Source organism: Amblyomma americanum, chromosome 5 (genome assembly GCF_052857255.1).
Source record: "Amblyomma americanum isolate KBUSLIRL-KWMA chromosome 5, ASM5285725v1, whole genome shotgun sequence".
NCBI classification, from domain to species: Eukaryota; Metazoa; Arthropoda; class Arachnida; order Ixodida; family Ixodidae; genus Amblyomma; species Amblyomma americanum.
Genome location: NC_135501.1, coordinates 161,886,869 through 161,912,146, shown reverse-complemented (window position 1 = coordinate 161,912,146; position 25,278 = coordinate 161,886,869). Strand labels below are relative to the sequence as shown.

The window sequence follows — 25,278 nt, the reverse complement described above, 5'->3', positions numbered from 1 at the left end:
AGCGTAGGCTGAATACGAAGCTTCCCCTGTGTCTCTTTAAATGAGTCTACGCAATGGATGTCATGCAGCGCCCAAAATAGTATGGGTTTATGGGCTTTAAATTCCCTAAACGACTTAGGCTACGAGGGACGCCGTAGTGGAGGACACCGGTTGATTTCGATCACCTGGGGCTCTTTAACGTGCACTGCCATCGCACAGTACACAGGCCTCTAACATTTTGTCTTCATCGAAATGTGACCGCTACGGCCGGGATCGAACCCGTGTCTTTATGGTCAGACGCCGAGCTCACTAACCACCGAGCCAGCACGGCGACTCTGCTGTCCTGAGGTGAGCTCCTCTAACTTATCCACTCAGTCCCTGCGACGAACCAAATCGTTAGGAGGACGTATTCGTTGCGGAATCTAAATGGAGCCGCGACGATGGCCTTTAACTGCCCAGGGTCAATACAGAGATCAAAGCCTCTGGCTGTTCGTTTTTATGACAAAAGCTGGACTCATCACTGGTGCCCATCCGGAAGCACTGCTCATAGTTAGATTCATTGTATATTCATATTCATCGCCAGAGAACTAGCAAAACAGTAAAATGTTTGCGAAAGCTTAGATGCTACTACTCACCCGCACATTCTTTCGCAATACTCTATTGCCAGATGAGAGTTTACTTCCAACTTGAAGAGCTCCATTTCGCACAATGGGTATGGCTGGCACTGTTGCGCGGTTATGTTGTAGAAGTATGCCATACCCTCTTTTTTCGCGATATTCGTTTCATTGCAGGCGCCAAATGGAGGGTCAGCGCAAAACGGAGCGCCTTGACCTAGATGAACAAAGGTACAAACTGAATGAAAATAAAGGTGTCTTTTCTGAACATTTGATTACACGTGCCACTTAGTTAAAGAGGCCCTTGCCAACGCGGTCGAATATTTGTTTTATTTCACGGGCTGTGGGGCACTACCCAAGGAGCGCAGTTTGGCAAAAATTGTCTCCAAGAACAAACTAAAAACTTGCTGGCTACCGTGTCGTACAGAAACCATATAAGCGCAAAATGCATGGGAGGGCCGGTGTAGCACCTTTTAGCACGGCTCTGCTTGAATCCCGGACTGTTTGAATGCCTCTTGGCTGCGACTTGACTCCTTGGCTGCTGAGCATGCGCCATCTTCGCAAGCTTCTCTTCTATGAAATGAGCAGCACACTTAGTGCTTTTGCTCCTCGAAGTGCCGCTGCCTCCTCCCGTTTTAATGCAGCATTAAAATCCCGATGTAAGGAAAAACTGTCAGGCGTCTGCTGTTCCCTGGGGCTTCCAAGAACTAATTCCCATTGTGGACACGTTGCAAACTGAAGAAAGAAAATTCCCCCTCTTCACCTACAGGGGAGGGGCCGGAAGGTGGCTGTGGAGTGAAGTACCCAGAGGATGACTACCATGCATTTATCAGGTTCTGTCGCAGGCGGAGGAATGTGCATCCAGAAAGTGCATTCCACGGGGACAACCCGGTCGCTGGCTTCCATTGAAGGTGGAGGGTAAGGAGGAAAGTGAGCTGAAAAGAGCGCAGATGCCAAAGCGGCGCACGCGCACCGAATTCCAGCCTTCAGTTGAAGTGGTTGTGAGCGACCCTCCCATGACGGTTTAACGGTGCTGTGCAGTGGTTGTCAGTGCGTCTTGTGTTAGTGGAATCTCCAATGGGCGTAGTATAAATCGTCGAAGACGTGCAGCCAGCTCAGTAAGCCGAACGGCAAAGTGGGAGGGAGTGGGTATAGCAAGGGTGCTTATGTGCCGCCGCAAAACACGTTTCGAGAAAGGATGACAGGCGCTCGGTGTGCGAGAGAGTAAAGTGTAAAGTACAATAAAATTTGAGTGCGCAATAAGGTGGGCGTAAATAAATGTGAGGGATGTGTCCCCTCATGCAAAAGGGAATGAAAGTCTAATGCATTTTTGTCGGATCGGCCCATCGATCGCCTTTCAAATTGCTTTTCTTCGTGAAACACGTTCAGCACCCTTGGCTGACTTCTCACCATCGTGTGTACCCACTTCCGATCCTCCGTTGTCAACATAATCGGGCCCTTGACTTTTCCTCTGCAATCTCGCGTAGCATCCACTGTAAAAAATGTAGCCTATCTTGTTGCCGAGAGGAAATAAGCGCGAAGTACACAACGGGAAAGGTGCAGCGCATTCTAGAAGAGCACATAGATAGTCGTAGTGACACAACAGTCAATAAAATAAAACGGAGAGTTGAGCGAGTTGGTACATACTGCTGGGAATAACAGCGCTAACACAAAGATAAACTAACAAGGGAAATCAGTGAAGCGTTTCATATTCATAAAAACATTTACTCATGCATGAGCACCCCCTCTGTAACAGTTCATGACTGTGAACTAAAGTATCTGGATTCAAGTGATTGATTTATCACTGTGGATTTTGGTGTTGCGCACGCGCCCATAGTGGTCAAAGGAGTATATTTTGCATGTTTTTTGTAATAAACGTTCAGTTATTAATAACAGCGCCGGTCCTGTTGTCTTCTTCTTTCTTTGTCCCTCGTCTCAGCGCTGTTATTCCCAGCCCACAACAGTCATACGAGCGCCTCTCATCAGACACTTTTCTTAGCGAGCGATAGCGATAGAGATAGCAGGAACTCCGACCGCTACACTGCAAAGCCTGTTCTTCCACGCCGCTCACATCTCGATTGGTAGCTCCATCCTAGGGAAGGAAAGAGCACCAGCGTCCAGCTGCTGCGCGTAGAAAACTCACCCGACTCGGCGGACACCATGTTTATGAATGGTGGTGCACCACTTCGCAGCAAGCTTCGGCAGTGCAGTCTTGTGCGTAGTTTCTCTGCTAATCTAACCAGTGAATGAAACGCTCCCTATACTTTGAAAACACGATCACGAGCTACCTTATAAATCACTGCAATAACCGCTTGAAAAATAGTCACAACAGCGCTAAGATATTCTAAGAACTATCTGTTGTCTACGTTGGGCCTGTTTGGAAGGGATGCTTCTACCTTTCAAAGAGCTGCAAACAGCTTGTGATCTAAGCCGTTCACACAAGAATACAAGAATCTCCGGGAGGGTGCCAAATGGCACCGCGTGCCGGCAAGTTGCCGAGTCACTGCCTGCTGCGTCGGGACAACTGTCGGATCCGATCAGCGCGAGCGAACTGGTGGCCCGGTGCCCGAGATGGAAAGACCATTTTGAGTTGTCTGTGAATATCGCACTCACTGTGTCGCTGTCAGGTAGCCACTAGTTGTCTTTCTGCACATTCCATTGCCCCGTAGTAACTTTCCTGTTAAGAATTACCTGTAATCAGGTCCTGAATTTCACTCAATACATGCGACTGTGTCTTCTACCAAGCGTGGCTACAAAATATATCCTCCGCTATATGCAATTCTTCTAAATGACTTTCCTTAGAACGAGAAATAAGACTGGTGTTGTTGCCATTGTGTAAAATGTATCAACGAAGTAAGGAAGTTACTTGCTACTTCGCAAGTATAGTCAGGAGCAATTTGAGAGGGAACAAGCTTTTTGCACAAAAACGAGAATTTCCTGGTTCTTTCTCCAGTAAATTTGAGAATGACTTTTGGATATAATGGTCCAAGAGAGATCTAATTACTAGATGAAAAAACTGTGCTTGTTCAGCATAATTATATAGCAATAATTAAATTAATGCTAAAATTTTGCTCTCCCTCATTTGTTCACAGCTGTACGTCTTGGTTTCATAGTAGGTAACTAGTTCAAAGCGCATTGGAATCGGCGGCACATGTCAGAATGACTGGCCAGGGCATTGTTTCAAAATTGTCAGGTCGCATGACTTCTGTGGCAGCCGTTTAGTTAGGCACTGGCACCTCTGATAAGCGAAAAGGAAAGAGAAATGAAGGTCTTCCTATGACATACATATGAAAGAAGCCAACAGACACGGAAAGCGACACATAGGAGAATTTTTATATGTTTAATTCGTGGTTTTGATCAAGGAAAGATTAATAGTTTGTTTAATCACTTGAAGATAATTGATAAGAAAGTAGAGGAAAAAAATTGATGGCCGATTTACGCAGCATACGTAAAATCACTTCGTGTGCATTGATTTTGAAAATTACTTAAAACAGCCCTTTTACGTTTCTCAACGACATGACCATTCCCGTAAAATTAGAGAGTACCGTACCAGGACGAACTTGTTTGCAAATTCATTTTTTGTTAAAACAGTGCAACAGTGGAAGCGGCTTTCCGAGGAGCAAGTGTGCTCTGCAAGTGAAGATGTATTTTATGCCAATCTGTAACCCCCCTGCTATAACGCCTTCGGGCAAATGCGGGGTAACTCTTGAATAAAGATAAAGAATAAAGCTGTCTTACTTAATGAAGCTCACAGGACTGATTTACAACGTTTCCGACAAAGGACATACAGTCAAACTTTCTCCCATCCGGGGGTGCTATAAGGAGGCATTCTAGGTTTCTTTCCATGCTCATACATGGTCGTTTGTTTTATCGTGCACAGTGTTGTCGCGGTACAGAGTAAAACTTCAAAACTCAGTTTAAAGACCACGATCTCTGCTCAGTGATGTAAAGTTTAAAGAAACGAATTCAACGGACGGCAGCATGGGTAGACTGTGCATGCTCAAAGAAATCAATGTGGTTGCTTCACGCGCGTACCTGGATTGCATGTGGACACACAGTCGAACAGGTGTTCGTATGTTCCGGACGCATTTATATAATGTAGATCTGGCGTACATTTTCCCTCCTTTTCGTCGTAGGCATACAGAAAGGCGGTACAGTCGTCCCACGCTGATGCTACAATTGCGGTTTCGCAGGAACCTTCATCAGTCCCAGCTCCTTTGCAGTTGTCACTTCGCACGCCTTGAAGATGGAACACTGGAGAGTCACAAATTATTCTCTGATTAGGTGCTAAACTCTTGGGAAAAAATTAATTTTCAATGCGCTCCCGCCGACCGTTACACATATATCCATTCTGCATATCTGCTTGCGCCCGTTAACATACTCTGCTGCATACGTAACGAGCTCTTGCGAATTACTATCAAAGTTACCATATCGCTTCTTTATGGCACCGCCTCAAAGGAGCTTCCTGCCCTGTCCTGCTGAAAGGCACGGCTTTAAAAGTAACAAAGCTTCGGCCTAGCATATAAAAGAGTACTCCTGTGTTTAAACATATCTTAAATTAGGATATATTTCATATCCGCTAAAAAGATCACTTGTGTTGGAGTCTCATATATGATGCTCATTGCTCATATATTTTCCAAGTCTTGTGGTTCAAGCTGATGAATAGTTATTTTGACGAACCAAGTACAAAAAATATAAGTAACATGAAAAAGTGATAAAGACAAGAGTAGGCAGTATGGATTCACCGCATAACTTATAACAGTGATTATGCAGGCTTAGTAATTATTACGTATATTTGCTGCCAGTTCTTTTTTATTTAAACATACGAATATTTAGGGCATCTAGCTCGGCGTGCAGCTGCTTTGAAGGATGCGTGTGAACGGAGGAAAACGAGCAAGAATTTCTGGTGTCACTTTGCGCGAGGTTCGCCGCAAATGTCAATGACGTACTCCCGCATAGACACATCGTAGCACTGCCGTCTTGAGGTCGGTTCTCTTTTCTGATAACAGGGTGTGTACTCACTTACTGGTAAAACGTTTAGGGAATCCTCCAAGGTGGAGTAGATTTGTAATAAGGGAGTAATTACTCATTGGCATCCACCCAAGCGCAGCCATAGGGCTACAAACGAAAGTTATAAAGCTTTCGCAGAAACTTCGCAGTTAAAGAAAAATAAGTCCTGGTGCGGGGTTGGAATCCGGGACCACCGCTTCACCGGAGCAGTCACTCTACCAATTGAGCTAACCGGGACGGCAAGCTTATGGTAGGGCGAGAGCGAATTGATCAATAACTCGAAGCGGGAACAGTGTTGGTCTAATGTTTAGGGGAATCCCCCAAGGTGGAGTAGATTTGCAACAAGGGAATAATTACTCATTGGTGCTGCATACGACTGGTTCGCTCGTTTATTGGAGACACACTGAGGATAGAGGGGCATGTTTACAAGAAAGAGGACCGTGGTCTCGGCCCATGCGTGGCTGCTCGAATCTCTGGCGGTGGGCCTTTCATTGCCGAAACGAAAATTCGCGCACACCACACTGGAAGCCGAAACTCAAGAACACCGCACATCCCTCCCCACTCAGAGTGAGTTACCACCGGTCTTTGTAAAGGTCCGGGGGACGGCGGTGTCTCGGCGGCCTCTATGGTGGCCCTTGTAGTGCGTCGTCGGTTGGGAGTGGCTAGGGTATGCCGCAGCCTGCTGAAGCACTTGTAGTGAGCGCCTCTTCCTGATCGTCAGTCTAGCGGTCTGGGAGGACAGCTTAAGGCACCATCTCGTCATGCGAGGTGATTGGACCTGCGGAAGTGGCTTTTTCGGCACCAGAATTCTCAGTAATGGTTAGTTATCAGTGAATATACTCACGTGTCTTCCAGTTATATATTTCTGGAAGTGATGAACAGCAAATATTACTGCACGTACTTCTCGATCCAACTGCGCATAATTCCGAATAACAGCCTGAGAGGCGAGTTGGTGCATCACGAAATGAACAGCGGCGCAAACAAGGTGGCTCTTTTTTGTGTCTCTTTATGTGGTGTCTTTCTTTCTTGTTAGTGTCCTTGTATGAGCCGCCATTCATTTCATCGCGCATAATTCCGTTCAGCTTTGCCTAGCGTTCGTGACGCAAAAGCAATGGGCGCTTCTCTTCCGTTCTCGTAAATCTGCGGCAACTCAGCGCCAATGTCATCGGGCGAAGCGCCTCATGATAGAAGAGGCTTGCGCTCGTCGTAGTGAGCAAGCACTGTGCAGTCCCGAATTAGCTTTTTTAGCTCTTCGAATGCCCTTTGGTGCTCCTTGCTTCATATCTATTGCGTTTCCTTGTGCAAAGGCGTGTGCAGTGGCGAGGCCACTGTCGCTCTGTCCGTAAGGAAGCGGTCATAGAAAGCAAGCAACGCCAAAAATGCTTTGAGCTCCACTTTGGTTTTCGGCGCTGGTGCATCCATGATGGCGTTAACCTTTACTCCAGTTGTATGCATACCTTTTTCATCAATGCGGTGTCCTAGGAACTCAACACTCTTGACCCGAAATTGACACTTGTCTTTCTGAAGGCGCAGACCCATATTATCCAATCTTGACAGCACTTGGTCTAACCGTTCATTGCTTTGTTGTGGCGTTTCACCGCAGACAATTTATGTCGTCCAGGTACGCGCTGGTGCCAGAAATTCTGGCGAGCGTTGTCTCCATGATCCGCTGGAATATTGCCGGTGCTGCACATATTCCGAATGGAAGTATTTTGACTGCGTTCAGTCCATTCATCGTGTTCACGGTAAACACCCTTGCTGTGGCTTCAGTGACCGGAATTTGCTGATAGGCTTGAAAGAGATCAAGCGTTGAGAACAGTGTTCCACCTCTGAGAGTAGCTAGTATCTCCTCAGTGGTTGGAAGCGGATTGGCTACTTCCAGGAATACAGCGTTTACCGTGCTTCTCTATTCCCCACACAGCCTCAACAACCCTGACTTTTTCCGAACCGACACTAAGGGTGTCGCCCACTCAGCATGTTGAACTGGCTCTAGAATGCCTTTCTGCTCCAACCGATCCAACTCTTCCTTAACAGCTGGCCTGAGTGCAAGGGGAACCGGTCGAGCCTTACAAAAGCGTAGTGGGACGTTTGAGTCTAGCTCAATGTGAACTGGTGGTACCGCGTATATCTTAAGACGTTTTCGTCAAAAACATGTGCGTGTTTTTCTAGCAGGCAGTGCAGCACAGTTTACTCGGTGTGCGTTGCGTCTTGCGTTTGATTTACGCCTTGCAGACGGATGTTCAGTGCACTGAACCAGTTACGGCCCATAAGGTTGCACCCGTTGCCTTCCATGACATGCAATGGAAGGACGTAATCTTTTGTCTTGTGGCGAACTTCTGCTTCCGTAGTGCCATTGAGGCTCAAGGGCTCTCCTGACCACGTCTGAAGGTTCATGTCGTATTTAGATAACGGTGGACGTTTTGTAGGTCATGCCCGCTCGTAGGCCTCCCTACTGATTAGAGAATATGATGCGCCAGAGTCAACCGCAAACTCCAGCACCTTGCCTTTGACGCGAAGCGGTACCATGAACTTTGGGCACGCCTGTAGGCTTTTTACTGTGTTCAAGTCCCGTGCTGACCTCTGTAGTGGCTGTTGCACGCACGTATTGTGGCTTGCAGGCTTAGGCTCGATTTTATGCGTAGCAGTTATGCGTTGCTTTTTCTTTGGGAGGCAAGCTCTTTCGATATGTCAGATTTTTTTCTAAAAGTTGCATGCAGCATTCAGAAACTTGCACTCACTCGGATCGTGCGAGCCGTCGCATCTGTAGCATCGCGCCTTGCGCGGAGTAGGCTGTTCTCCCTTTGCGCCTTCTTTCCGCCGGCTTGTCTTGTGCACCTCTAGATTTTCTGTTTCATCTTTATGCTCTGTTGCTGCAGGGCAGCGCTTTCCGCCCACTCGGCGAAATCGAAGGCCTTCTGGAATGTCAACTTTCTTTCGGCGAAGAGACGCTGTTGAAAGAGCTCATTGCGGATGCCGCAGACTAAACGGTCGCGTAACAAGATATCCAGGGGGAGCGCGGTGCTGACGGCGGCCGTCGTCGACTCCGCCGCCGCCTCTGCGGCGGAAGATGCCCTGACGCCGAAGTTACAATGCGCGGCGAGTTTTCGTAGAGCAGCTACGTAAGAAGCAATGGGCTCGCCTGGTTGTTGCTCCCCACTCTGGAATTTGCAGCGGCAGTAGAGCTCTGATGGGCGTGGGTGATATTGCGAAGCCAGGGTTTGGACGATCTCGTCGTACGGAACTTGTCCTCTGCTCTTTGGTGCGACCAGTGCGAGGACGGTTTCGAATGTCTCCGGCCCGCACAGAGTCAGGAGTAGGGCTCGCTTCTTCTCTTCTGCTGCTATAGCGTTTGTGATGAAGTAAAACCCAAGGCGTTGAATCTAAGATGTGCAAGATTTCCACGATAAAGGCCCGATGGAGGCTTGAAAAGACGGCATTGCAAGCTCACCACACCCGTGTCTTCAGTGGGTCCTTGTTTCCCTGGTCGCCAGTGCTACATACGTCTGGTTCGCTCGTTTATAGGAGACACACTGAGGATACAGGAGTATGCTTACAAGAGAGAGGACCGTGCTCTCGGCGCATGCTTGGCTGCTCGGATTTCTGGCCTAGGGTCTTGTTGTAGGCAGTAGCCACATGCAGTGGCTAAGCCGTCTGCGTGGCCTGACTTGGCTGCGCGGGTGGGCGCCCGCGTGAGGCTCGCGGCGGCTGGCAGGCATCTCGTGTTCGTGCCGGCATTCGCTGGGCTGGAATAAAGCTGTCCGGTTGGCGTCTCGCCGCTCTCGTTTTCCTCAACCCAACATGGTGTCAGAAGTAACAGAATTCCCACAGTAATCTCAGCCGGGGCTGCTCCCTCTCGCTCGGATACGCATCAGCGGTGGCACACGTCACAGCAGCATCTACGTCCTACGGCCAGTACATGGCGTCCTTCGTCATTCAACCGCCCAAGACCTTCTGCTTCACGACTCCTGCTGACTGGCCGAAATAGAGGAAGCGGTTCGAGTGTTTCTACATGGTTTCCGGTCTCTGCGACAAATCAGGGTCACATGAGGTCGACACGCTCCTTTACTTGATGGGCGACCAGGCCGAGGACGTCTTCGCAACCTTGAAACTCTCCGGTGAGAACGCTCAGAACTTGGAAGTCGTCCTAAAGCAGTTCGACAGATACTTCATACCACGGCGCAACGTCATTTTTGAACGGGCACGCTTCAACACGAGGGTCCAAAACGATGGCGAATCCGTGGAAAAATTCGTAACTGCGCTTCAAACGCTTTCCAACCATTGTGAGTACGGCGCCCTCCGAGAGAAACTAGTTCAAGACAGACTGGTCGTCGCCATTCTAGACCAGGAATTGTCAGCGAGACTGCACCTAGACGCTGATATTACTCTTCAGAAGGCGCTTAAGAGTATCTGGCAGGTCGAAAGCGTTCGTCAGCAGCAGGCGGAGCTTCACACCGAAACGCTGACCGTCAACAAAGTTGCATCAGGCAAACAGCAAGTCAGGCATTTCACGAATTCTGCTCACGTCAATGACGGCCGAGAGCACTTTGAATCAAGGCCACATCCGCGTCCAACTGACAGCGTTCCGTCATCGCGTCGTTGGTGTGAGAAAGAACGACACCCGCGTTCACTGTGTCCAGCGCAGACGCAGGTACGCAGCGGCTGCCGCAAAAAGGGCCACTACGCGTCTGTCTACATGTCACGCCGGGTTGACATCGTGGAAGCATCAGAACCCTACGGCCAAGGTTAATTTCTCGGAACCGTCTCGTCCTTCGATACGTCGACATGGGAGACAACCATTCTCGTGCAAGGCCAACCTGTCATATTCAAGATCGACACAGGTGCCGACGAATCTGTCCTCCCACCTACGACTTTCAGCATGCTCCGACGTCAGCCCCCGTTGTCGGTAGCTCCTCGGCAGCACTACGGTCCTGATGGGAGACCTCTCGCAGCCAAGGGCGTAGCGCGTTTTCAACTCACCTACCGTGGACGTGAAACGCTCCAAGACGTCTACGCGTTGGAAGGTGTCCACACTCCCCTACCCGGGAAGCCCGCCATCAGAGCCTTGCAGGTGCTAATCTTCGTCAGCGCCGTCGCAAAGGTGAGCCCCAGTGACGAATTCCCTTCGTTGTTTCAAGGCCTCGGTAAGCTACTAAGAGAACACCACTTTCGCCTGCGCGAAGGTGCGAAACCATTTTCTTTGAGCACCCCTCGCCGCGTACCAATTCCGATCTACACGAAAACAAGGCTTGAACTGCAGCGAATGGAAAATATTGGCGTCATTTCACCTGTTGATGGGCCGACTGAATGGTGTGCACCAATGGTGGTAGTCCAAAAACCAAATGGTGATGTTACAATTTCCGTCGACTTCACCGAGCTCAACCGTCACGTCCTACGAGAGTGGCATCCGATTCCCTCTGTTGAGCATACAGTCGGGCTGCTCCATGAAGTCAACGTGTTTTCGAAGCTGGATGCCAATTCAGGGTTCTGGCAGATACCACTCAGTGAAGGCGGCAAGAAGCTCACTACTTTCATCACGCCATTCGGGAGGTTTTTTTTTTCCTTCAACAGGCTTCCATCTGGCATCGCGTCCGCTCCCGAGTAGTTCCAGGTGCAGATGTCAAAAATTCTGGAAGGTGTCAACTGAGTTGTGTGTCGTATGGACGACATCCTTATCTGGCGCTCAGACGAAACAGAGCACAACGAGACACTCCCCGCCGTTCTTCTACGACTAAGGCAGATGTCAAGCTAAACGAGAACAAGTGCCTGTTTAACGTAGACCAGCTCACGTTCCTGGGTCACAAGCTTGACCAGCAAGGAATCAAACCGGACGACAAAAATGTTGAGAAGCGAGCTGCAAAGGTTGCTTGGGATGACAACCTATCTTGCCTGCTTTATCCCCAACCTCCATAACGTGCTCCAACCGCTCACTTGCTTGCTGTCAAAGAAGCAGGAATTTGGGACATTCCTCAGCAGCAAGCGTTTGACAAGTGGAAGCGACAACTTTCGTCTCACCCAATGCTAGGGTTGTACGACCCTGCAAATGATACAGTAGTCAGTGCAGACGCTTTTTCCTATGGACTGACGACAGTGATTCGACAGAAAGAGGCCAGTGGCAAGTTTTCGGCCATCGCTTATGCCTCCCGCCTTCTATCTGACACAGAGAGACGCTATGCGCAAATGGACAAAGAGGCTCTTGCCTTGGTTTGGGCTTGCGGAAGTTTAGCGACTATCTCCTCGGCAAGTTCTCCCTCGAGACCGACCACAAGCCGCTGGTACCATTCTTTATGTCAGTCTTGATGGCCATACACCTCGACTACAGAGGCTCGAAATGACGATGATGCTGTACCAGTACGAGGTGGCGTACGCCCCTGGGAAAGACCTCCTCGCCGCTGACACGCTTTCCAAAGTGCCGCTTCAACAGACCGGTAACACCGAGCTAGAGGGCGACATCGAAGATTTCGTCCGCGTTGTGAGGACTATTCCCATTAAGCAGCACTGCCTTGAGTGGGTGAAAGAGTCCCAAAAATCACATCACGTGTGCTTGTATCTCCGAGACCTCTGCAAGAAAAACTGTCCTTCCAGACGGGATTTGCCCCTTGAGGTCAGGCCTTTCTACGAGCATCGTGGCCAACTCGCCGTGGAGGACGATCTGCTACTCTACGCAGCCCGGGTGGCTGTCCCACTCACGTGCAGGAAGGAAATTCTGCGTCTTCTGCACGAAGGCCACTTCGGCATTACGAAGACGCAAGCTCGCGCCAAGTACACCGTTTGGTGCCCTACAGTAGCCAAATACATCGCTACCACAATAAAACATTGTCTGAAATGTGTCAAGACGTTCAGCAACCTAAAAATGTCCCTTCAAAGCACCGAGCTTCTTTCAAGACCATGGGAGAGAGTTGCAATGGACCTGTTCTTCAGCAGCCACTGGTGGTTAATCATGACTGATTATTACTCCAGATATCCGGAAATGACTCGTCTAGAGAAGCTGTCATCTAGTACAGTGATCAGTCACTGCAAATCAATTTTACCCCGACACGGCATTCCAGAGGTGGTAGTCTCCGATAATTGTCCGCAGTTCTCGTCGTACGACTTCGCGAATTTTTGTTCAAGAATACGGGTTCAAACACGTCACATCAAACCAACAATATCCTCAGAGCAATGGACCTGCTGAGGTTGCGGTAAAAATAATCAAAACTTCAATGAAGAAGACCCAGGACGCGTACCTGACCCTCTTGTGAATAACGGTCAACTCCATCGAAAATGGATACAGCCCCTCTGAACTATTGATGGGGAGGCGGTTGCGGACAAAGATTCCTCTGACTCCCGGAAGGCTTGTTCCCCGTTTGCCAGGCGCCACTAAACTTCGGAATTTTGAAACCCAATACCGCAAACAGCAGTGAAGAGATTACGATAGACGACATGACGTACGGCAACTTCCGACCCTCCTTGAAGGAGATGAAGTTTGGGTTACAGACTTAAAGCGAAAAGGGAACGTGGTGTCGCCCGCAAGCGAGCCTAGGTCATATATAGTTGACACTGGGAACGGCACTATACGGCGAAATCGAACTCATCTTACCCCTTTTCTCAAGCCTGCGAAAGAGGAGAGAGACCACCAAGACGACGTGTACGACGAATCTCTCCCTGGGATTTCAATTTCTCAGGAAGATTCCCAAAAAACCTGCGTTGACGCCTCCAGTACGGTAACAGTCTATTATGAGGAATCTCCCCCTGGGACGTCAGATTCTCTAGAAGATTCACAAACAACCTGCGCTGACACCACCCTCCGGCACACCTTGTGTGGACGTTGCGTCATTCCTCCCAAGAGGTTGCTTTTCTGGCAGGGGAGGTAGGCAGTAGCCACATGCAGTGGCTAGGCCGTCTGCGTGGCTTGGCTTGGCTGCGCGAGGGGGGGGGGGGGGGGGGGAGGGCGCCCGCGAGAGGCTCGCGGTGGCTGGCAGGCATCTCGTGCTCGTGCCGGCATTCGATGGGCAGTAATAAAGTTGTCCGGTTGGCGTGTCAACATTCTCGTTTTCCTCAACCCTACAGGTCTCGCATTGCCGAAACCAAAACTAGCGCACATCACACTGGTGACCGAAACTCACGAACACCACAATAGGCATCCATCAAAGCGCAGCCATACGGCTACAAAGGAAAGCTATACAGCTTTCACGGAAACTTCGCAGTTAAAAATAAATTTGTCATGGTCCGGGGTTCGAACCCGGGACCACCGCTTCACCGGAGCAGTCGCTCTACCAACTGAGCTAACCGGGACGTCAAGCTTATGATAGGGGGAGAGGGAATTGATCAATAACTCGAAGTGGGAACAGTGTTGGTCAAATGTTTAGGGGAATCCCCCAAGGTGGAGTAGATTTGTAATAATGAATTAATTAGTCATTGACATCCACCCAAGCGCCGCCATATGGCTACTAATGAAAGCTTTACTTTTTAGCCATATGGCTGCGCTTGGGTGGAAGCCAGTGGGTAATTACTGCCTTATTACTTGCTTACTGCGCTGAGAAAACGGCTGTCATTAAGAGAGCTTAATGATAAAGAATCTCTCTATGAGCTGTTATTAAGAACGAACTTTCTCATTATCCATAAACACTGGACAAGAACACTGATTTTACCTGATAACAGTTACCCCTCAACTCCCCCCCTACGCACACCTTGATCACTGGCGTATCTTGACTGCGTGATAGGCAATAAAAATTTTGGGGCGCTTAATTAAATTACGTGTTGAGAATGCAGTGACATTAAAGATTGAAGTCCGCTCGGCCTGCTTTTCTGCCTGTCAAGGCTACCGGCCGCATACCCTGAGCCTCTGCAGCCGCCGATACCTCATCTGCGGCGACATACTCCCGTGACCGACTCTCCCCTTGCGGGGATTTGCCATTACGGTCGACAGACGAGTCTTTGATTCTTGCTCCATGTCAGCTTGACACGCGGAGATGTCCAGCCACGTCTGCACACAACCGGGTGCCGCTGCCAACTAATGTTGAGCGCGCCACCGCATTCGGCAATATCATGTGACCAGCCCACCTGCCAGCTACCAACTGCCAACGCACCGGCCAAGACGGCGAAGTCACGTTGCCTCATGACGCCATGCACACCGTTGACCAATCAGCGAATTTTGTGACAGACGACGCTGGATTACGTCTGTTTCTTTTTTTTGTTTGATGAGGATTTCAATATATACCTTTCGGTTGTTTTTGGTTTGTTTTATATATGAAAAGGCTTCGTCCACAGCAGGCGTTAAAGTATACCATTTCATAAAACTATACTTTATCTGTTCATAACTCCAACTGCTCCGGATATAATAGGTTATGGTTTGGTTGGCGATATGCTGCTTCTTTTCTATATCATTACAAACTATAGGGATTCTGCAGTACATGACTGTATACAGTCCAGCTCCTAAGTGCTCATTGAAATGAGTATAAGCTCGTTCAGGCTACAAGCGCAAAAGTATAGTGATGCGCTTGTAGCCAAAACGAGCTTTTGCATTGTCATTGAGCACTTAGGAGCTGGAAATGTGAAGATAAAAAGTTGAACTGAACCAAATAATGTTTCCCTAATGCCGAATAAGCGGGGCACACAGTAGTGAATGGCGTAATTCACTATAGCGTCAACAGATTATGTATTTTAAACAAAAAACATATAGAGCCCACGAAGTAATACAAAGGATGTTCTATAGAGCTACTGCTCCACTCGGATCGCTTTAGAGAGTTTTACAGAGTGCCAGATTAGCTGCCGCCAGATAATGTTCCTTGGCCCAGAAGGTAGTACATTTGTGGAACATTCTCGTTATACTCATTCTAAGCGCTAACATGCCAATATAGGAATTTCAATACGACCATGCGCTAATTGAACTCTCATGCTCAAAATATGAACCTCGTTGTAAACCTGCCAGATGCTGTCATCAAATCTCTTGTGGTATGTTACGATGTACATAATGTAGACCGTCTGGTTTCATTCCGTTTCAAAACCGGAAGCAATTCTGACTAACCCACCATGGGGTTTATTGAATGGCCACTAGTTCAACTTATCTATACTTGAAGTTGGTTCCACAATATTTATGCGTAAGTTTGAAAGAGCCGAGAGCGCGCTGAACTAAAGAACGAGTGCTATCCGCACACTCATTCAAACAGCTTAGAGCTCCCATCACGGCCTTGACAATGTGGCTGATGCAGTTTGTCATCGCTGCCAAAATGTCGAACGCCAGCCGTTGCATAACCGCGCCGTTACATCCTTTTTGGCTACTTCCTGACAAATTTGAGCTCCTATTTGGCGCATTTACTAGACATTGTTTTTCATAGGCGCCAGCGGCGATGGTTCGAACCGAGGCAGCCATACATGGGCCGCTGGGGTACCTACATGCGCGCGCGGCGCAACTTTACTAAAGGAGGTGACACCTTTAGAGAGCTTTCGTTCACAAAAAGGGCCGTCAGAGATCGCTGCTTCCGGCTATTGAGGCAAACGGTAACACAACTCCTACAACGTTTTCCAAATTCCTCGTCTGCGTTTTGTCGGCTGCGTGCCATGAATACTGATGATATAGAAAGCGCGAAGAGTGATGAATGCATGCCTAATGAAAGCTGCCGCTGCATTTCTTTCTATTCGTCCAGCGAGCTGAAGTCAGAAATGCGGCAACTGCAAAGTATGAGTGTGCACCTTGATCATACATGATGTTTGAGTCATGGCACGCAACGGTATAGTACACGGACACTTCAGGCGAAAACCATTTTCCACAGGTGCCGCAAGGCACATTGAAATTGTCAACGTTTGTAATGTTGAGGCGGAGCACATTTTTTCACAAGTTAACATAACAAAAAACACATTAGCGGCAGAATGAAGCTGTAATGTCTCATGGAGATTAGACGAATCAAGTTCGGGCTACGGCTTCGAGCAAAACAACTTAAACATCTTGCTGCATAGTTATCTAGAATGTGACAAAATTACTCTTGCAACATCGCCATATAAGTGCTTTGAGTATTTCATGAATTATTTGTATATTTGCAACGTACATTCCCTGTCGAAAATCTTCATGCCACAGCGTTTACTTGTAGTGGAATTAATGTTCCGCCTCTAGCGGAGCATTCCAAGCAAGCGCTCAAGCAGCAGGCTTATACCGCGGGAAGAAACGTTCTCCTAGCAGTCCAAGGCCCTGTGGTCTTTAATGTTGCCGTCATTGCTACATAACGCAGATTGAATGGAAAACCAATGGTCTCAAGATTTCTGACCAGGACTGTACAATTCACTTGAAGCAAAATGGCGAAAATTTTGTGTACCTTATTGTTTCTTGCGTCGACTCAAAGTGCAATTATGTATCGTTCTTTAATAACAACTGTATTCATTATATCGCTTGTGTTCTAATTTACTAAAATTTAGCGCTGACATTAAATTACACGGCTACTTTTGGCTACTTACAGATTGAATTTTGGCGTTTAAAATGTTATTATTATTGTTATAATTATAAGGAAAACAATAAAAATTGCTTGAAACGTGTGCTGTTGTAAACACCAACAGATATGTTCACTTTGTGATTAATCTGCATTCTGTCTTCAGCAAAATCTACGCTTTAAGGAAAGGTTTAGTGCACTCAAGACGAACAAGAACGTAGAAAATACAACACAGCTCAGACGCCGATCCTTCTGAAGCTAGGCTTTGTTTGCATCACTAACTTTAATCCCGTGAGGAGACGTTTGGTTGTAACCGAAACACTCTTTATTAAAATTTAAGCATCAGACTGTAGTAATCGTTATACACGTTACTCTATAAATATGCAATAGATATATACAATGCTTAACGCAATACAAACGCCATAAAAGTGCACTAGAATACAGATGAAAAAACCATATGTAATTACGAAACATTATTTTAAAATATTTTCGTTAAAGGTAAGACAAGAATGGACGACACCAAATAAACGTGGCACTATCAAAAACAACAAAAATACAGCTCTTTATAAGCACGCTAAATATCACAAGAACAAACAAGAGACGAACAACAAAGATTTGCATATCTTGAATTACACTGCTCAGCGTTTCATTGGCAACGTGGAGGCTGGGAGGCGACACAACGAACTTATTGCAACTATTCATGTATAGCTCAAACAGTCCCCTTTTAAAATGGCATCTTTCGCGCCTTCGCTTTGACGAATTCATGTAGTCTGTTCGAAGGATAGTTCGCGAAGGAGGTCACTTTCATTGGACCTGAGAGCAAGGTAGTTCAACTTGTCGTCAAGGAGGCCCGAACGAAGGCGATTTTTTTATCAGTGACAACTTGAAAAACGATCGCTAGGTCTCGCAGTTTGCCCCGGGTATGCTTAAGTACATTCGCAAAGCAATAGAGAGGTTCGTAAACACATCAATAGGCTTTCATTCGTGCAGCAACTTCATTATTCCCAGAGGACTCTTTTCCTGGCACACAGAGTTGTGCAGAAAGTACGCAAGTTGAAACATTTCAGCGGAAAATGCTGGCTCCAAATCTCTGCCTCAGCCTACTGTGCCAGAGAGGCGTCGCTCCCAACTTCTGTCAGCAATTTGAACAATCCGAACCTTTCACAGAGTTCAGTGTAGCAGTCTTTCGCACTCGCAAAGCAGAGCCTAGACTGTCAAGCACAACATTGTAGGTCTCTACGATAAACTTTTTTCTACTTTGTAGCGCACTATCGCTTTTTCCGTCCGGGTGCTTAATCAAAACGATGCGTTTGCCCTCATCCTGATAACATTGATTGGTACTTAGCGTGCGTGCTCTCTTTTCGAAGGTATCAAAGAGAACTCGAAAACAATTAACAATACCTTGTAGAGAGCTCAGCAGGTCTGCAGCAGTTGAAATGTCTAGGCTTGGTTTCTGAAGTGCTACGCTCGTTTTGTAAAAGCGCTCCAAGATTTCACTCTAGAAGATTGCCGGGAGTGCAGTCTCTAGTTTTGTTATTTTCTTTAAGAGAGAGTGTGCTTCGTTCCTAGTGTCACCGTTTTCTTCCTCGTTCTTTGATGCAGCTTCAAGGCAACAAAAGACTGCATTGAAATTTTTGAGAATGGCCTTACATGATTCAGCGTGTCTTCACCACCTGGTCACAGAGAGACTTTTCAAAACAAGCTGCTAGGCAGTTCCGCCATGCTGTCCAAAAGATACCTCCATCGCTTAGTTGAGACAACCAAGAACACATACAGTCTCTGAATTACAGTAAAAAATTTGACTGCCTCAAGGCAACTGTCAACGCTACACGCGCCAAATAATTTCAGTGAATGGCCAGCACACGAGACGTAGACTGCCAATCCGTTCAGGTGTTTGATTTTAGGTTGCAGTCATTTGTATTTTCTTGACATATTACTCGCATTATCATAAGCTTGTCCCCTACAATCATCATTTGAGATGCCATTCGCCGTCGGGACATCACGGTTTCAAAAAGATACAAGCCGGTATGCGATTCGATAGGAACAAATTCAAGAAAGCGTTCGTATACTTTCTTATTTAAATAGTATCGTGAAACAGTTGAGAGCTGATCAACGTGAGTAAGGTCTCGAGTCGATTAAACAAATAAAGAGAATATTTTGCGCGTTTCACTTCATCAACGAGACGTTCCTTGACAGTCTTTGCCATATGCCCGATAAATTCATCACAAACGGTTTTTGACAGATACGATGGGTAACCTTTTAGTTTGTTCCTGTAGCATTTGATGTGCTCCTCTAGAAAGGGATCAAACTTTGCAAGGCCTCAAGCGCTCTTATATAATTGCCATTTGTCGGTGAACCAAAAATCTCCTCACTGCCCCTAAACACTAGGATGCGCTCCGCTAGAAGCTTAACTACAACGACTGCGCGCTTCAGCACCCCCGTCCAGTAAGCGGTCTCAGTGACAAGATGCTTAACCAGCCCCTTGTCAATTGTGCTGCTCGAGTTAGAGCGGGCGAGCCATGCTGCCACGCAATTGCGGTGAACGACGATATTTTCATGCCCGCAAACCTTTTCTGCTGCTCTTTTCCAATACGAAAAGCCGTGCGTGGTGTATGCACTGGGGTTGCTCGAAATCGAAACAGTAAACGGAACTTTTGGACTCCGATTACACTAACCAGTGTCGCACGTACGCCTCCCCATTTACAGCCTTTCGCACAAAAACTTAAGGTGACACATAGCGTTTCTGAGTTTTGTATTGGCTTTCGCAAGACGGAAAATTCTCCGCCCTATTTTTAAAATACAATAGCTCTTTCGCAAGGCATACACTCCGAAAGCTGTCAGTAATAATGTCCGGCCACTTAGCAGGGTCACTTCGGAGAATCTCGCAACGTACCTCTTGCTACGGGGGTGTCTGCACTTCTCTGTTGCCGCAACGAGAAGCCGTCTCATTCGTCCTCTCGAGGAACACTTTGTGGGTGGGAACATGATTATTTGAAGCCAAACTAACAGGAAACAAGTGAGTCGGTTCTTGGAGTGTTGTTTCCTGGCGCTCGTCAGTAGAAGGAGGCTCATCGGGGAGGTTTGGCACCTGTTGATCAGCAGTAGCAGAAATAGGCCGTGGCAGACCGAGCACCTGGAGCTCTGTGGCAGGGGCCCGGCCTAATAGCATAGACGTTGCGGACTCAGGAACAGGACAGGGCTCGGTTAGCGTCGGTTGCTCAGAAATATGGACGACCGAGGTTTGCACCGTTTTCACAGGATACAGACAAACAAGATAAGTCAAACCTTGATCCTTGCCAGGAAACCGTGTTGATGGAATTGGCAAGTCCTCCACAGAAGCACAATCGGTACTATTGGGAGTTTGACACGGACTCTGGGTAGAGCGATCACACTGCCCCGCGGAAGCTGCATTCAGTAGGTACTTTGTCATCTTTGGTAGCTTCTGTTCACTCTCTTCCCTTTCTAACTACGCCTTTCGTTGAGACGCACCACTTTATGCTTCCGACCGAGCCTTTTCGCATGAATGGATGCGAATTGTTCACCGCACTGGGCACTTCGTCAGTGCGACGCGACGGCAGGTGTCCAACGGTGGCCGTCTCGATGACTGGCGCACGCTGCCTCGATGGTCCGTGGCTGGCTGAGAGTGGTGCGTCCCCCGGGAGCTACTCAGCGGGCGGGCTTATGCAAGCTTAGCCGGCGGCTTGGGGCTGAATCGCAGCCCGCAATCAACTTCCTTTCATAGACGCGCGTCGCGTCTGTCTGTTACTAACGCCAAAGCAGGCGTTAACATACGCATAAAGTTCCTTGCACAAATTCCCTCCTTCACCGTACAAACATTTCGCAATTCTTTATCTTGGAATTTACATATATAGATAACACCTCCTCATCCGCTTTCCGTAAAGTATATTTTTATGAGTTAAAAATTCACCCCCTAGCGCAAATTTACTGCCTTTCAAATCACTAATTCGAGCAAAACTCGAATGCACATGTGTTGGTTTGGACCCGTTTGCTAAACACAATATTACCCGTAATTAAAACATACAGAGGAAAGCTATAAGGTTTATTTACTCAAAATTTTCACCGCATGAAATGAAAATGAAAGTTGATTGTTGGCGAAAGGAAATGGCGCAGTGTCTGTCTGTCACGGATCTCCCCGGAGAACACTAGGACCGAAAGAATGGATTAGGCGACAGGTGTACCCACACAGACGCACATTTAATACACCATACGTAACACACACACTAGCGCACAAAATTATTAAAACTAGCACAAAACACAAAGAATAAAAATGCACATGGCCCGGGAACACTGTTACTAGCGTCTACTACCAGCGTTCTACTATTAGTGGTCGGCGTTCGTGCTTACGGTTGGTTCGGTGCGGCTGCGGCGTTGTATGGGTCCAGTAGCCGGCGTCAAGATTTCGTTCGACATGCTTGGGCTGGCGTCGCTGGCGGCGGGGTTTGCTGTGTCGTATAAGCTCCCGGTCCAAGTACCTGTGGAGGTGGTGCTGGTGTTGTTGGCGTTGGGGGCACCACCCCGATGGGTGCCAACAGCGCTGGAGACACCATTGGCCGTGGCAGGTGGGAGCGTCCTCAGTTAACTACCCGGAACGGGCTCACGGACGGCAGGAAGTCCACGATGCGAAGCCGTAGAACGCGAGCTCACCGGAGCAGTAGCCGGCGTCGCTCTCTTCCAGCAGAAGCGTCCCTGACCTGCCGGAGCCTCCGGTTCTCTGTTCTTCCAACCCGTGCCTCGCTCTCCCTCGCCCTTTTATAGCCTTGGTGTTAGTCCACGTAAGCCTTTTCGTCGTGTTCTCCTTCTCTTCTCCACCAATCATCTCTCTCCACCTCACCGAATGCTTCTCATCTTCTTTAGTCTTCGGATAATCCACGTCGTCTTCTTCACTGCTCTTTCTCTCATAAATTTATTTTATATTCCCTATTATATGTCACACTGTACCACATATCCGCAGACACCTGAACTGCGCCGTAAAGGAAGAGATAAAGGAAGGACTAAGAGAAGAAAGCAAGAAAGAGTTGCCGTAGTGGAGGGCTCCGGAACAATTTCGACCACCTGAAGATACTTATCGTGCACTGACATCGCACCGCACATGAGCGCCTTCTGCGTTTCGCCTTCATCGAAACGCGGCCGCATGACTCCTCTTCTCAAATTATTCAGGCTAATGGCATTCAGTGCCTGGAAGAACGAAGGAAACATTTACGGTTTATAAGTACTTAACGTCTCATAGCGACACAGGCTATGAGGGACGCCGTCGTGATGGGCTGCGGAAATTTCGACATCCTGGGGTTCTTTTACGCGCACACATCGCACAGTACATGGGCCTCTAGCATTTCGCCTCCATCGAAATGCGACCGCCACGGCCAGGATCGTCCCGCGTTTTTCGGGTCAGCAGCCGAGCACCATAACAACTGAGCCACCACGGTGGCGAGGAAAAATTTGTTTGCAGTTTCCTTTCTTGCTATGGAATCGGTATGTAGGAATTAAAGTGTCTCACTATTTGTCTCCTTTCTCATCAATGCGCACTCGCCACCATCATTCAAATTCGCTCATTGAGTGTTTGCAGGAAGAGGTTTATTCAAATTTTCATGTTTTCTTTGCACTGTAGCCTACTGGAATAATTCTTTATTGCCTCTCACCGCACTTCAATAGTTGAATATTTCATTACCTTCGTTTGTATTGCTTTATTTTTTTGCCCACCCTGCTTGGACATCTTAAAGTTTTGGAGTAATGAAGAAAGAAAGAAAGAAAAAGAAACAAAGGAAGAAAAAAGGAAGGAAGGAAGGAAGGAAAGAAGGAAAAAAAGCCATTTTCAAAATCTGACAAAGCATGTGTTTTGCTGGAAATCGAGTGCATTTTCAAATATGAAGAGATCCTACCAGGCACTCAAGAATAACGATTAATATTTCCGGCAGAACACGGAATCCTATATGTCATATTTGAAAGTTTGAGATTTCCAGGTTTCAAATTTATGGATACTCGTCCATAATTTGAACGTTTTTTCAGATAGTGTCGTGTACACCTTTCTTTTGTTTTACTCGACACCCATACTAGCAAAATTATATATAACTCATTATGCTGTACGTGAAGTGTCGAGGGAAAAATAACTTCAGAGCTGTGTGCGATCACTTTCTTTTTATAGCAGTTCAAAGTAAGCTCAGATATGTTCTTCCGGGTGTACTTCTATTAATATATACAAGGTGTTTCACCTAGGTTTTTGAGCAATAATCACAAATATGATTTTTAATCTAGAAGGACCCTTTCGACATAGCATTGTCAACGGTGTAGTACGTCAAAATACAGCCAAGACGCGACGTGCTAACTAGCTCGCTGATTAACTAACATTGAATAGTAAACTTTTTGGCTATAACTTTTAGGCTTCTTAATTATTTAGAGGCGTGTATCCTACCGTAAGTAATATCCATATGAGTTTTTAGAATTTCGAAAATGTGATTGCCCTAGCTCGGCGCTGTGGCCCAACAGATTTTCGCTATTTTGACAAGTTTTGTGCATTGGAGAGGTTGCTTTGCCTGCAAGCTTCTCGAAAGCACATGTATTTTGGCGCGATGAAGCCAAAATGTGTTTTATCACAGTGCCGATGGTAACCGCGTTCTCGAAATTCTAAAAACTAATATATCTGCTGTGCAGATTATGCACAGAGCGCAAAGAGCTGAGGAGCAACCATTCAGTGCTTAACCCACGCTACAAACTTTGAAGTGCAGGTTTCGAATCTTTGAGGATGACAAAATATTGATCCGGGCAAGACCTTAGCCTCACTTAAGCCCGCCTCAATGGCTGCGCGTTCGCCCGTTGTCGAGGACACGACTCGAGTAAGGCAGACAGAACAGGCCATACTCACCCAAGCCGGATAGGTAATCGGCGCCATATTTAGAACGTAATGGTAAAGGCCGGTCCAAGAAAGACCAAGGGTAAAACCGTCGATTGGCAGTACTGGGGCCCTTTATATGTGCCGCTTAGGCCAAGATGGAATGTTCAGTGACGCTGAGCTAGCTCCTGTGACCTTGAAGATGATGATGCCAAGTTTTTATGACGCAAGGGCAACTAAGGCCAAAGAGCGCCAAACACAAGGTTTTTGGTCGACTCGGGCTAAAATGTGTACAGGTGATAAAATTAAAATCAGGTGTATAGGGCCTAAGAGTAGTAAGTGTGTGCATGATTAATGAATGTGAAGAGGGTGTTTAAATTTCTGGTTGAATAGCTTGAAGTGATGTATAGCGCCTAAAACCTGTTGTAACAGGAGTTATGTATTAAAGACGAAGCCAGGTAGCCTCAACCACAGTCCTTGCTTGAGCAAGAGGGGCAAGGAGTCTGGCAGCTATGGGTAAGCTCAGCACTCTCCTCAGCAATGAGGAGGTGCTGAGGTTACATTGAATTGGTCAATTCTCGTAAAAACTTTACATCAGGGGCCAGATCCCACTGCGGTTCCGTCCGGGAACCAGTTCCTTTCGCCTCCTCTCATTGGCCGTCCGTCGTCACGTCCGGCGTGACGAAAAACTTCCGGAGGCTGCTCCGCGTTTTTCGTCTACGTCACGGGGCGTGGCCACGGCGCCTAAAGGAACCGTTTCGCCGGCCGGCACAAGAACCGCGGCGAGTAGGTCCGTTTCGCGGGAACCGCTGCTGCACGCTTGTAAACAAACATGGCGGCGCCCATTACCCCGTATCTTTTCGCGGCTCTTTGCGGCCGCACTGTGCAGAGAAGACCCAGAAACAGGGAAGATGCCTTCGATCTGCCGGAGTAAGATTTCCGCCGCCATTTCAGGATGAGTAAGGCACTGGTGCGTAGGCTGTGTGCTGATCTTGAGGGCGAAATCGGGGCAAAGGGGCCGAGCGGACTGCCGACAGAAGCGAAAGTTCTCTGCCCGCTTCGGTTTTTTGCAACCGGGAGCTTTCAGACTTCTGTCGGCAGTTAGGTGACCATCCAACTCTCGCAGTCCTCAATGAGCCGCTGCATCAGCGCAGTAGCGCTAGCTGTAACTCGCGACGTAGGCAAGCGAAAAGGGTGGGTAACCTTTACGTCCACGCCAACGGAAAAACAACAGGCAGTGGCAGAATTTTTGCACCGCGGCCGAATTCCTGTTGGTGTTGTTGGCTGCATCGATGGAACCCTCGTTGCCATCAGTCAGCCCAAAGGCCTCAGCCCTGGTGAAACGCAGGCATTCATGACCAGAAAGGGCTACTACGCCCTAAATTAACACGATGTTGGTAAGTATTACAAGTCTGTCCACTCGTTAAAACAAAAT

The 25,278-nt window shown here is 47.7% G+C and overlaps 1 long non-coding RNA gene across 1 annotated transcript in view; it reads right to left on the bottom strand.

Moving 5' to 3' along the window:
* Positions 1 to 616: 616 nt before the first annotated feature.
* Positions 617 to 25,278, bottom strand: part of LOC144135215 (uncharacterized) — a 30,978-nt gene continuing 6,316 nt past the window's right edge. The window contains exons 2-3 of the long non-coding RNA XR_013315409.1: positions 4,629 to 4,847; positions 617 to 810 (exon numbers count right to left, since the gene is read on the bottom strand). This is a non-coding gene — a long non-coding RNA (uncharacterized LOC144135215). The remainder of the gene's footprint in view (positions 811 to 4,628; positions 4,848 to 25,278) is intronic.